This window comes from Lynx canadensis, chromosome B3 (genome assembly GCF_007474595.2).
Source record: "Lynx canadensis isolate LIC74 chromosome B3, mLynCan4.pri.v2, whole genome shotgun sequence".
Classification (NCBI taxonomy): Eukaryota; Metazoa; Chordata; class Mammalia; order Carnivora; family Felidae; genus Lynx; species Lynx canadensis.
The window spans coordinates 5,383,057-5,396,922 of record NC_044308.2 but is presented as its reverse complement, the minus strand read 5'-3'; the positions used below and the strand labels follow the sequence as shown (position 1 = coordinate 5,396,922).

Below are 13,866 nucleotides of genomic sequence, written 5' to 3'. Positions count from 1 at the left end.
CCTCTCCCCCACTTACACTCTCACTCTAAAACTTAAAAAAAAAAAAAAAAAAAACAAACTTCAGAAAATATTAACCCTGGTGGTCTCCGGGCAGGTGAAATTATGGGTATTTTTCATTGTGTTTCTGTTTTCCATCATTTTTGCAGTAAATATGTGTTCACTTTTGTAGACAGACAACAAAATAACCACTCTATCTTTTTATGGGGGGGGAGCACTGTCGGCGGGAGTCCGGCCGTCCCTTTGAGGGAAGACAAGGGAAGAGGTCAGAGGAGCAGTGCGCAGGCACTTAGGCCTGGCCTGGTCTCACCTGAAGGGGGAAAGGCTGGCACTTGTCTTCCTGTTTCCCCATCCCCTTGACCAGCCAGCTCTGGCCGGCTCAGCCACTTACACTCCCAGAACTGGTTATTTCAGGAACCGCCCTGAGAACCGCTGTTGCTTTCCTGGAAGACAGGACAGCCAGGATGCAAGGGCTGGAGAGGGACGAGCCAAAGTCACTTGATAAATGCTGGATATTTATAACCGTATCTCTCACCCCTCCTGCAGATCTCGTTTCTTTTCGTTTCCCTTTCATAGCGTGGCCCAAGGCAGGTCAAGGGACGCTGCGAGCAGTATTTACCGCGGGCAGAGACGTGGGTGGTTTCGTGGAGGGTGGCTCTGCGCTGGGCTCTCACTTGCCTCTCGTTGGAAACAATACTGCCATTATTGAGAGCTGACCATGCGCCAGGTGTGTGCCTACATAAATGCACTTCTCACCACAACCCTGTGAGGTCTCTACGGTACTGATGCCCACTCAGAGAGGTCAAGGATCCCGTCCTAGGTAACACAGCCAGTTAGCTGGTAGTAGATCTAGGACCCCAACTCCCGCCTGTCGGTTTAGCTAGTGAGTCCGTCCCTGGCGGGGCCCAGGACAAGCGAGGCCTGGCTTCCCAAGGTCAGGGAGGGCGCAATTCCGCGGCCCCCGAAGCCCCCGCGGCCTCCTTGGGCTGACGAGCTGTAAGTGGAGGCATCCCGACCGGGGGAGACGGGTACAGCGGCGAGTCTAGAGTGACCGCCCCCGCCCCGGGGCGCGTGGCAGTGGCAGGGCCCCGCTGGGCAGCGGGCGATCCCCCGAGGGCGCCTCCGGACAGTTCCCATAAACAGGGGCGGGGCGGGGCGGGGCTTGGCCGCGGCCCCGCATTTCCGGGGACGCCGCGCGGGACGGAGGTGTTCGGGGGGTCACTCCGCGTCCGCGGGCAGTGCGTCGGCCCGGCCGGGCAGGAGGGGCGAGCCCGAGGGCGATTCGGGAAGAGGAGCCGCGGAACAGAGGCGGCCCTGCCGTGGGCGGTGGTCGCGCGGGGGCCGTGACCCTCGCAGGTAGGCGCAGGGGGCGGGGCGGCGGGGAGCCGCGGGCCCGGGAGGGGGCGGGCCCGGGCGAGACCGAGAGGCCGCCGCCGCCCCCGCTTCCCGCCGGGCCCCTCTCCCGAGAGGGCGCCACCTGCACGCTCTGATGGGCACTGGCGCCGGCCACTGGGGGAGCGCGTTGCCATGGCAGCGCCGGAGGCTGGGCCCTCGTTCCCATGGCCACCCGGGGCCTTAGCGCGGAGGCCTTTTAATCGGTGTCTTACTCCTGCTCCCCTGCTCCCTGCTCCCAAATCTGGAATGGAAAGAGAGGCGGGAGCGCTGGCGGGAGGGAAGTCGTTTGGGATTTGGAGAAAGCCCGGGTCCCTCCTCAGAATGGAAGTCGAGTGGCCTTTGAGTTAGGGTTTTTGTCATGGCTGTTTCTGAGTGACACGTGGATGTGGGGGTTAGGAAGGAAAGACGGTTGGTTGGGATCCTGGAAATGAGGCGGCTCTGGTGGCCACTGTGCCGTCATTCTGGTCTGGCAAAAAGACCCAGGAGCTCTGGATCACCTGGGGAAGGTCGTGAGCCCACTGCTCACGTTTCCTAACACGAATGTGAGTAGGTAATTTGATTTAGGAGTCACAGGATTCTTGTAAGCGTCCAATGCCACAAGAGCGGTGAAGCTCGTGATTCAAAAAAAGTTATGTTTCCGATTGATGCTTTATTTTTTTTTTATTTTTATGTTTTTACGTTTTATTTATTTAAGTAATGTCTATACCCAACATGGGGCTCAAACTCATGACCCTGAGATCAGGAGTCACATGCTCCACCGACTGAGCCAGCCAGGCGCCCCCCCATCCCCGTTGATGCTTTAGAACTGGAAGAGGTTTAGGAATCCATCTGATTCCATCTTCTCATTTTCATAAAAGAAACTAGACCCAGAGAAGTTAAACTGCTTCCCCGGATGACAGTGGGTTGGGAAGGTCACCGTTTGAACCCAGTATCCTGACTTGCAGGCCCGTGGTTGTCGCCTTTGGTGGTTATTTTACTGAAGCTCGGGGAAATCTGGGATATGGGTCTTTGCAACCCAGGGCTCAAGCTTTTGTTGACAGGTGATCCAAAGATGGACCACGGAGGCTGGAGCCTTGGGGAGAGTGGAAAGAGCTGCTCTCTACCTCGTGCATGTAGGTCCTGTGCCTTGGGCTCTTGTTTTAATGCGATATCTGACATGATTGCCTGAAATAAACCTCCAGGAGCCAAGCATTCAGCAGCTCTCCAAAATACCATGTCTTTTGAAGCCAACAAATCTGTTCAGACAGATGAGGAAGAAACCCTTTGGCTGCCCTAAAGCAGGGAAGTAAGACTTCCCACATCAGTGAGGTGCTTTTTCCTTTGAAAAGCCTGAGAGGAGGGTGGGAAAAGAGATCCAGGAAGGCACACTTGAATGAATCATTTGGAAGTGATTCGAGGCAGTCAGCTAGAGCAGAAAACTCATTTGTTCATTTATTAAACATTTACTGGGTACCCGCTGCTCCTGAGCTCTGCGCTGGGGCTCGGGATTAAAAACCTGAGTTAGGCAGGCCTGGCCCCTACATTCAAAAAGCTTGTAGAAGAGGTGGCGAGAGAGGGATGCAATGTGCCGGTGAGCGTTTCACCACAGCACAGTGAGTGCCTTTTTGGAAAAGTGAGCACAGTGCAGCCCGAGCCCAGAGGGGCCGCTCCGGAAATCAGCTGAAAATATCCAGGAGTCTAGCCTGCGCCTCCTGGGAGCACTTCTGGGGCTCTGCCAAGGGGGCCCTGGCTGATACCTTTGTTGGGAGACAAAGGAAGGAGTGAGTGAAAGTGTCTGGACAAATGTGGACCAGGATGGGTATTCCCTGGAAAGAACAGTTTAAGGGATCCTGGTAAACTGTAAGCAATATGAAGGCAGCAACCATGTCAGTTTCCTTCAGTGTCATCAGCGCTGACAAGTAGCACGTGCGCAAGAAATACTTCGTTGAGTGAATGAAAGAAGGAGGGAAGGGAAGAGGGAAGGAAAAGGGGAGAGAGGAGGAAGGGAAAGGGACAATGGCTTATATTATCAAGAGAAGGATGGCTGTACCTTGAGACAAAACCCTGGTTGCAATTCTAACTATAGGTAGAACTTGGCTTCACGTGGGAATAGTTTGCCAAACAGTTCGTGTCAAGGTTATAAAACTACTTCAAAATGAGATATAATTTCTTCTTACCTGATAAAGGCTGGTTTTGGAAGGTCCCTGTGTCTGCAGATTAGCACATCTCGTGGAAATGGTTCTTTTTTGTGTGCGGGGAGAGGGATTTTTTATTATTATATTTTGTTTTATTTTAGAGAGAATATAAGCAGGGGATAGGGAGAGAGAGAGAGAGAGAGAGAGAGAGAGAGAGAGAGAACCTTAAGCAGGCTCCATGCTCTGAGCAGAGCCCAGCACCGAGCTCGATCCCACGACCCTGGGATCATGACCTGGGTCAAAATCAAGAGTCGGAGGTTCAACCAGCTGAGCCACACAGGTGCCCCAAGGGAATAGCGATCTTTTTAAAATCAGAGGAAAGCTCTGATCCCTCTCACCAGAAACGACGTTTCATTGTTGGGGTTCTCAGCTCCCTGAAGCCCACCCTTGGGGTTAAGGGGCCCCCCGCTCTGCTTTGCTGCTCATAGGCTGTAATGAAAGAACTAAGGCGACATTTATAGAACAAGCTCCTGGGAAGATCAAGGTGGGTCTTGCTCTCATTCAGGGGGTTTATGGGGTCCCTGTGGAAAGCACAGCTGGGGGAGCTGGGGCAATGCCTACGCAGCTGGGTGGTCCAGGCCCCAGGCCCAGGGCCCTCAGAAGCCCTCCTCTGCTTGGGACAAGCTGGGCCCCCTGGGAGCCTCATAGCGTACTCTAGCCCAGGGCTTACAATGCATCAGTGGTTTTGCCGGGGTCATGGGCTGGGTGACTGGTATGCAGGATAACTGTCCAAGCGCGGATCTTTGCTTTCTGTGATGCTGTCTCCTGACACCACTGCTTTAGGGTGTGGTGGGTGGGTTCACCTCCCTCCCCCCCCCCCCCCCCCCCCGGGCAAAGCAGGGCAATGGTGCGGCCTTTGGAACTGCAGGTAATCCGTGGAGGCCACCGGTCCATCCCGCATCACCCTGGTGGGCTTGCCTGCCTCGGTCCACCCTGCAGAAAGCACGGAACCAAGAGCAAGGTCGTCTTTCTGGGGGATAACTGGGTGACCTGAGGCGACCGGGAGACCACAGGGGTCAAAGAGCCCCTCATCTTTGGGAAGGGAGAGCCTTAGGCTTCTGGAAAGGAGGTTAGTTCCCTGGGGTGGAGGAAGGGCGCTGGCCCGGGCCGTTCTCTCCCTTCGTGGGCCGGTGGCCAGGAGTCTGGAGCCCAGAGTGGGATTCAAGGAGGAAGAACTTGGTTGCAAATGGGGAAATGGATTCCTGACTTCTTGGGATCTGGGGAAGGGAGGGGCCCCAGGCCTGACGAGTCAAACTGGAAACCAGACTTCCCTAGATCTTTAGAACATCTACCTCCCACCTATGAGTGGCCACAGTGGTTTCAGAGAAGGAGGGTCCCTGTGCCCCTTCCGGGTGGCAGGTACCAAGCGTCCCCCAGGCCCTCCGGGCCCCCTGTGTGAGCAGGCCCGCAGGCACAGGCACACAGCCCCTCCTGAACTTGTCGGGGGCAGGGCAGCGACAGTGGCAACTTCATGTTCTACCGTGTCAGGACTGGGACAGGTTGAGCCCTGCTGGTTGCACCACAGCCCCGTGGGGCAGGGGATCCCCTCCCAGGGAGTGGCCGACTCAGGCCCCAACAGGCCCCAGCGGGGCTGGCACCGGAGCGGGTGGCAGGCTTTTTGCCACAGCCGGCGCGGCCGGGGCCTGGGCTGGGCGGGCCAGTTCCTTCCCCCTTCGAGAGGTGCAGCCTCGGCTCTGGGCTTGCAGGAGGCAGCTGAGCCCCATGGGAGAGGCCAGAAAGGGGGTCCTCGGGCCTGGGCACATAAGGTGGTTAAAAGTGACCGAGGTCGTGCTACCTTTCAGGTAGACCGAGGCGAGCTGCCCCCGTAAGAGGCCTGGCTGCGTTCGCAGATTATTCACCGAGTGCCGCGCTGCCGGTCACTCCGTGTGCTCGCTCTCCCGCCGAGCCCCGTGAGGTTCTGCTAGTGCTCCCGTCTCACGGAGGAGGAAGCCGAGGTGCGAGACGTCGGCGTGGGGTGTGGCCGTGCCCACAGCCCACAGGGTAACGGGTGGGGCCGAGATTCTCCTTGGGACAGAAGAGCTATCGTGCTTGGCCACTGGGTTCTAGCACTTAACCGGAGCCAGAGAGACCCAGGCACCGGTGGAGGGGTCCGACTGGAGCGGGGAACGGCCACGGGCCCACCGGCATTTTTTGCCAGACTCTGGTTAAAGGCTGCCTAGGGGATCCGAAGGCAGTGTTGGCGCCCACCCTGTGAGTGGCCTCAGCCGCAGAGGCTGCGGCCCCGGAGGACGCTCCCAGCCCCCAGGAGCTGGAGTCGTTGGCAGATCTGAAAGCACACGCAGGGTGTGCCGGCTGGTGTCGCTTCCTCATCCAAACGTATTGATGCCGCAGCTGAACCGCTGCCCAGCCCCCGGGGAGGTGCCCAGCCCCGGCAGGGGTGGGGGGTGGGGAAGCTGCAGCTGCAGGTTGGCACGAGAGGAGGGCCCAGGGCTACGAGGGGCTGGTGGCGGGGGGCCAAGGCCCCGGGGAGCTGGGCCGCAGCCAGTGCGTGTCTGTGAGGCCTGGCCGGGCGGCCTGCCAGCGGAACCCGGGACGGGGCGGAGCGCGGTGCCGCTCCGGGAGGGGCGGATGGGACCTCTGGGTTCAGGCTCCACTGGGCTTGGCGGGAGGCCCCTCCCCGTGGCCAGCAAACAAAGCAGTGACTCCCGGGGTAGAATTGTGGGAGCTGGAAAGCAAGGTTGCCCTGGGTGGGAATGAGAGCAGGCGGGCCTGGCCGCGGTGGGGGCGGGGGTGGGGGCCCCGGCGGGAGCCGTCGGTGCCCGAGGTCGTGGACCGCCTGCACCTGCGCAGGGGCCGTACGGATAGATGATTAATGAACAGTGATTGCTGGGGAAGCCGGCTGTGCCCTGGGCTGACCACCCCACTGCCAGCGCTTGCCCTGTGCCTGCGGCCCCTGCCGTTGCCCTCTGTGCTGAGCGGGTTAGAGAGGCGGTGGGCACCTGGGTTCGTTCGCTTTGTGTTTTTCCCCGGGCTTCCCTTTATTTCCTCCTTCTCTTGTAGCCTTTCTTATTTCTCTTCATTTTCTCCCTCTTCTGTCGCTCTTCTCACTTTGTTCTTCCCCCACTTGATCCTACAGGTGACTTGGGGTTTTCCTGAGAGAGGGGGAGAGAGAGAGAGAGAGAGAGAGAGAGAGAGAGAGAGAGAGACTGACTCTTAAGCAGGCTCTATGCCCAGTGTGGAGCCCAGCTCGGGGCTTGATCTCATGACTGTGAGATGATGACCTAAGCCAGAATCAAGAGTTGGACGCTTAACCCGACTGAGCCACCCAGGTGCCCCCCGCCAAAGTTGTTTTGTTTAAACTTTTGGCCTCTTTGTGATTTTTTCCCCCGTGAGAACAGGTGTAAGATATGAACTTACATACAGGAAAACACACACATCTTAAGTGTACAACTCAAAACATTTTAACATTTGTACACACTTGGGATACCGGCACCCAGCTTGAGACAGAGAATATTTGGGTCATCCCTAAAGTTTCCTCGTCTGCCTATACTAGGCACGTGCCCCCTTGTCCGAACATCTCTCACCATAGAGAAGTTTTGTTTGGCCCCTTTGTGTGTATTCCCACGCACAGTTTACCTTTCATTTGTGCGTTTTTGTCCTTCTCGTGTATGTGTGTGTGTGTCTGTGTGCTAGAGAGTGGGCGAGAAAGGGAGAGATTGAGAGGGAGGGAGAAACACAGAAGCAGAGAGAAGGGACCAGGGTCAGGACGGGAAGAGGAAGGGCCAGGGCTGTGTGAGTGCGGATGGGGAAAGAGAGGTCCAGGCTTGACGACTTCATCTTGCTGGCAGTGGGTGGGGGTGGGGGTGGGGCCTACACAGAAGCATTGCTTTTCTCTTCTCTCTTTTTATGCTGTCTTTTCAAGCCGCCCCTGAGCTCTTTATAAACACCGATGTACTGGCCGAGAAAGACTTGCCTACGTCCAAGAGTGGCATAGGGGAGCAGGAGACACAGCGTTGGCTTGGGAACCACTCTTGAGCCCACAGGAAGTCAGCTCAAATGAGGTTTTTCTCAGTCCATCGTCCTCCTGTTTTTTCCAGCCTAGGGAGAACAAATTAGCACGCTGACGGAAGACAGGGAAGCCCACGAGGGCCGAGGGTGGGGTGTGGATTGGAGGGCACGTCTCCGGGCCAAAGTTGGGCCCCTCATTTTGTCAGCCCTACCAGAGCACCGTGCTAGGCGGTGGGGGTTCCAAAGACAAGACTGGTCACTCTCCCCAAGAGGCTTGCCACCCAGTTGGCATAAGACGTACTTGAAGCATTTCGGCAGCCGTGAGCAGGGCATAATTAACCACCCAGCGAGACCTCGTTAGCCCCTGCCTCCTCTCCTCAGGGATGAGCAGAACAGGCAGACAACCCTTGTGTTGCCAAGACACTAGGGCAAACCAGCCTTGCTGCCATTTGGGGAGCTAGGTGACACGGGGATTTGGGCACTCAACAAATACCAACTGAGCACGTGCCGCTGCCCAGGCCCTGTTCTGGGTTAGAATGGTAGGCAGACGGTAGAAGGAAATGCTGCGCCAAGGTAGTTGGTACCTTGATGTCAACAAGATTTCTTGCAATTTTTTTTCATAATACTCTTGTGGATACTACGGAGAAGTGGGGGCTAAGGAGGGCACTTAGGACACAGCTCTTTGTTCAGCCCTCAAAGGATGTTGATCAGTTTCACCCTGATAGAGGTCTCTAGTGGCGCTGGGCTCTGCTTTTGGCCCCATCTTACCCAGTTCCCCCCCCCCTCAAAACTTCCAAAACACTAATACAAAAACACCTGTAACCTTTCTTTTCTTTTCTTTTCTTTTAATTTATTTATTTTGAGAGAGAGAGTGAGAGAGCGAGCATGTGTGGGAGCACTCCGGGGGGAAGGACAGAGAGAGAGGGAGAGAGAGAATCCCAAACAAGCTCCGCACTGTCAGCACAGAGTCTGACATGGGGCTCGACCTCCCGAACTGTGAGATCATGACCTGAGCTGAAATCAAGAGTCAGATGCTTGACTGACTGAGCCGCCCAGGCGCCCCACACCTGTAACTTTTCTATATTAATTAATGGTTAAAACTTTGTGACAGTTGCAGCCACACGGTTTCTAACACCCACCCATACACACACAGCACACTTATTTTTGCTGAATCATGTGAAAGTAGGTTGCAGACATCATGACACTTTACAAAACCTCAGCAGGCATTTCTGGAGGATGATAATATTCTCCTGAAACCACAATGCCTTTATCATCCCTAAGAAAGTGACCACTAGTGCCATAATATCTGACACGCGGTGCTTCGTAACATTTTCCCGATTCTGTTTGGCGTTCTGTTTTTCTCTTTCAAGATCCCATCAGTTTCACATATTTCATGTGATTATCATGCCTTGTTAGTTTCTTTTTTTTATTATTATTCAATTTTTTATTTGTCTTAATTTACATCCAAATTAGTGAGCCTATAGTACAACAGTGATTTCAGGAGTAGATTCCTTAGTGCCCCTTCCCCATTTAGCCCATCCCCCCCTCCCAGGACCCCTCCAGTAACCCTCAGTTTATTCTTCGTATTTATGAGTCTCTTCTGTTTTGTCCCCCTCCCTGTTTGTATATTACTTTTGCTTCCTTTCCCTTATGTTCATCTGTTTTGTCTCTTAAAGTCTTCATATGAGTGATTTTTGTCTTTCTCTGACTGACTAATTTCACGTAGCATTATATCCTCCAGTTCCATCCATGTTGTTGCAAATGGCAGGATCTCATTCTTTTTCATCGCCGAGTAGTGTTCCATTGTATATATACCACATCTTTATCCGTTCATCAGTTGTTGGACATTTGGGCTCTTTCCATACTTTGGCTATTGTTGATAGCACTGCTATAAACATTGGGGTCCATGTGCCCCTTTGAATCAGCATTTTTTTATCCTTTGGATAAATTCCTAGTAGTGCAATTGCTGGGTCATAGAGTAGTTCTATTTTTAATTTTTTGAGGAACCTCCATACTGTTTTCCAGAGGGGCTGCAGCAGTTTGCATTCCCATGTCTTGTTAGTTTCTTAATCTAAAATAGTCCCCTTGTCTTTTTTGTCTTTCACCAGATTGACGTTATTTTTAAAAACTTTTTAAGTTTATTTTGAGAGAGACAGAGCACAAGCAAGGGAGGGGCAGAGAGAGGGGGGAAAGAGGATCTGAAGCAGGCTCCAGGCTCTGAGCTGTCAGCACACAGCCCGACGCGGGGCTCGAACCCACGAACCATGAGATCATGACCTGAGCCGAAGTTGGACGCTTAACCGACTGAGCCACATAGGTGCCCCTAAAAAATTTTTTAAGGTTTATTTTTGAGAGAGAGAGTGCCTGTGTGTGAGCGAGAATGAGCGGGGGAGGGGCAGAGAGAGAAGGGGACAGAGGATCTGAAGCAGGCCCTGAACTAACTGACAGCCGCAGGGCTGGAACTCATGAACCATGGGATCATGACCTGAGCCAAAGTCGGAAGCTCAACCAACTGAGCCCCCCAGGTGTCCCCAGACTGACCTTTTGGAAGAGTCCAACCTAGAATGTAGATGCTGGATGTATCATCAATGTATCAGCATTGACAGATGGGCTCCGAGGACTGCTAATGTTCTGCATGTCTTACCGCATCATGCTGGGGGGGAAACTGTGTCAGCTAGTCGCCTTACTGGTGATGCTACTTTAGACCGCTTGGTTAGGATGGTGGCAGCCAGTGCTGTCCCTCAGAGATCCGATTTCCCTTCCGTAATTAGTAAAGTCGCTGTTACGACAGACTTTGAGACCTTGTTAACCCGCGGTTTCCTAACAATCTTCCACCCGATGGCTTAGCATCCATTGATTACCGTTGCTTGAATCAAGATTTTTCTGAAGTCTATTCTTCTTCACCAGCTAACATTCCTTTGTAAAGAAAAGCTTCCTTTCTTTTTCTCTCTGTGTGTTTTCCTCAGTTTCACTGTGGACTAATGGATTGTTTTCTTTTGATGCATTAGAACCCATTACTTCAGTATGCTTTTTGATTTTCAGATTATCTCAAGTTTAGTCATCAAGCGGGGTCAAAGTTTTTTTGACGCTATCCCATTAATCTTTAATAACTTCCTTGCTTTCTAGCCCAACGAAATGTCCCAGGCTCGCCTTGTACTTTCCCATTCATTTCCCCAAGGAGTCCCAGTACCTTTTATAAATGAGTGTTATTTAGGAACCAGGAGCTGGGTGCTAGGATTGCTCACCCAATATATTTTTTTAAGATTTTATTTTTAAGTAATGTCTACACCCAGCATGGGGGTTGAACTTACAACCCCCAGATCAAGAACCTCATGTTCCACCAAATGAGCCAGCCAGGCATCACGACACCCAATATTTTTTATCAATGACTTGAATAAAGGCTAAGAAGTTATTATCAAATTTACTGAAAAGAGAAGCCAAATGTGTGATAACAGAATTAATGCTCAAGATGACCTCAATAGGATGAAATCTGGACCAGAACCAGTAGATTCAAAGAGATCAATGTGGGTCGCCTGGGTGGCTTGGTCGTCTGGCTCAGCGTCTGGCTCAGGTCGTGATCTTGCACTTCCTGAGTTCGAGCCCTCCATCAGGCTCTGCGCCAACAGTGTAGAGACTGCTTGGGATTCTCTTTCTCTCTCCTTCTCTCTCGGTCCCTCCCCTGCTCGTGCTCTCTCTCTAAATAAATAAATAAACAAACTTAAAAAAAAAAAATTAAAGGGGGGCGCCTGGGTGACTCAATCGGTTAAGCATCCACCTTCAGCTCAGGTCGTGATCTCCCGGTCCGTGAGTTTGAGCCCCATGTGGGGCTCTGTGCTGACAGCTCGGAGCCTGGAGCCTGCTTCAGATTCTGTGTCTCCCCCTTTCTCTCTGCCCCTCCCCTGTTCACACTCTTGTCTCTCTCTCTCTCTCTCTCTCTCTCTCTCTCTCTCTCTCAAAAATAAATAAACCTTAAAAAAATTTTTTTAAACAATTAAAGGAGATCCATATGAAGTCCTGTGCTTAGGTTGAAAATGTTAAATTGTGTAATTTGAGGTTTTGGGGGAACTCTTTACTAGAGCAAAGTTGATATCAAAAAAGTAGCTCTGGTGGTTCGTTGACATGAGCCAGCAGTATTCCGTGACTCTTAGGTCATATTCATTCATTCATTCATGTAGCCACGACTTACTGAGGGTCTCCCATATGCCCGGCACTGCTTGGGCCGTGTTAGTTAATAACTAGCTCAATAAGCAAAACTTCTGCCTTCCTCAGGCAACATTCTTGGTGCTGGGGAGTGGGGGCAGCTGAGGATTCCAGACAATGAGGAAACACTAAACAAGAGTGATCAGCGCTTTGGAAAAAAAAATCTCAGGGTCAAGGGAATTTGGGGAGAAGTTCAGATTCTTCCAAGAAGGTGATCTTTGAACAAAGATGTGAAGGAAGCAAGGGACTCAGTCACTGGCTGTCTGGGGGAAGAGTGTTCCTGGCAGAGGGAGTAGCCAGGGCCAAGGTCCTACCCTGAGTGCTTGGCCTGGGGGCGGGCCTGGCGTAGATGGTGGCGAGGTGGGGGTGAGGATGACACACGGCCTTGGAGACCACTGTTAAGTCTTGGGCTTTTAGTCTGAGCGAGATGGGGACTCACTGGAGGGTGTCGAGCAGAGGAGTGCCATGACCTGACTGTGGTTTCGAAAGACTCACTCTCGTTGCTGAGTTGAGAACAGGTTGCAGGGGAAGCAGGGTGGAGGCGGAGGCAGCCATTAGGAGGACCTCAGAGTAACCAAGAGAAAGAGGGTGCTGACTGCAACCCCCCACCCCCTGGGGAGGTGGTAAATGGTCAGATTATGGACTTGCTAGGGGGTCAAGTGTGAGGAACCAGAGGAAAGAAAGTAGTTTAAGGTTTTTAACCTGAGCAGCTTGAAGATGGAGTTCCTTTAAATGAGATGGAGAGGGGTGCCTGGGTGGTTCAGTCGGGTGAGCGTCCTACTTCAGCTCAGGTCATGATTTTATGGTTCGTGAGTTCGAGCCCTGCGTTGAGCTCTTTGCTGATGGCTCAGAGCCTGGAGCCTGCTTGGGATTCTATGTCTCCCTCTCTCTCTACCCCTTCCCCACTTGTGCTCTGTCTCTGTCTCTCAAAAATAAATAAACATAAAAAAATTTTTAATGAGATGGAGAAAGCTCATACAGGAGGGGCCCGTTTGGGGAGGGGGAGGGGAGAGGTCAGGAGCTTAGTGTAGGACATGCTGGATAGGAGATGCCTGTCAGACAAGACAGCCCCCGTAGAAACGTTGAGGCCATCTGGAGTTCGGGACAGAGGTCGTGGCTGCAGATAGAAGCTTGGACATAACATAACTGGCTACAGACAGACGGACACCATTAATAGAGGTGAAGTGTCCAAGGCTTGGGCAACGCTAGAGCCCCGAGTGGTAGGTGCTGTCCACGCCCCGTGTGGAATTCTGTGTCCAGTGCTGGAAGCCCCTTTATAAAGGGGTGCTGTTAGCCTGGACCATGTCCACAGAAGGGTGTCGGGACGATGGGAGGTACAGAAATCACGGAGCATGAGGAAGGGCTGCCTTTGAGAGGAGACCTGGTGCTGTGTGAGTACCGTGCCCATCTCCTGACAGCCACCCCGTGGGAGAGGGTGCGGTGAGCCCTGGGGGTGGGCTGAGAGCAAAAGCTGGTGGCTCTGCGGAAGCTAGTTTTGGCGGGGGGTGAAGAGGAACTTTCCAGCTAATTCCTGGAGAAACCTGCACCACTGCCCTGGAAATGACCAGCCTGGCGGAGGTTTTCAAACTCCCTTTGACCTGAAGTACAGGAAGAATTCCATTTTACTGTGATCCTGTGCACATTTAGGAAAAGGTGAAACACGTTTCCCCACACCTTCTTATCCCTTCCGTCATCATTGCATTTCCATATTTGCTTTTCTTCTCCCCCCCTTCCCCCCCCCCCCGCTGGAGCCCAAAAGAGGGCTGGAACTCAGGACCCTGAGATCGAAACCTGAGCTGAGATCAAGAGTCAGAAGTTAAAGCTGAGCCACCTAGGTGCCCCATCCGCTTCTTTTTTGATGCTAATAGGGACCCCTTAAATTGATTCCAGGACCCACTGGGAGGTCCAGTCTGCAGCTTGACAGCCCTGGTCCCGGCAGAACTAAGCTCCATCCCTGAGGATGTTAGGAGCCAGGAGGATTGCGGGTGGGTGGACCTTGCCTCTTCCAAGTGGGTGCCTGTAGGATTCCACTCCAGTCTGAGGGAGTCTTTTCCCCTCCCAGGCAACGTGCAGGCTGTGGAGGAGCTCAGACGCCCCTGGCACTACCTTATACCCCGTTACCCCACTTAGG

General features: G+C 53.3%; 1 protein-coding gene across 1 annotated transcript in view; it reads left to right on the top strand.

The window, feature by feature from the left end:
- The first annotated feature begins 1,268 nt into the window (after positions 1 to 1,268).
- The window catches only part of SEMA4B (semaphorin 4B), a 39,550-nt gene continuing 26,952 nt past the window's right edge, over positions 1,269 to 13,866 (top strand). The window contains exon 1 of the mRNA XM_030317344.1: positions 1,269 to 1,353. The gene's annotated coding sequence lies outside the window, so the exon portion shown is untranslated. The remainder of the gene's footprint in view (positions 1,354 to 13,866) is intronic.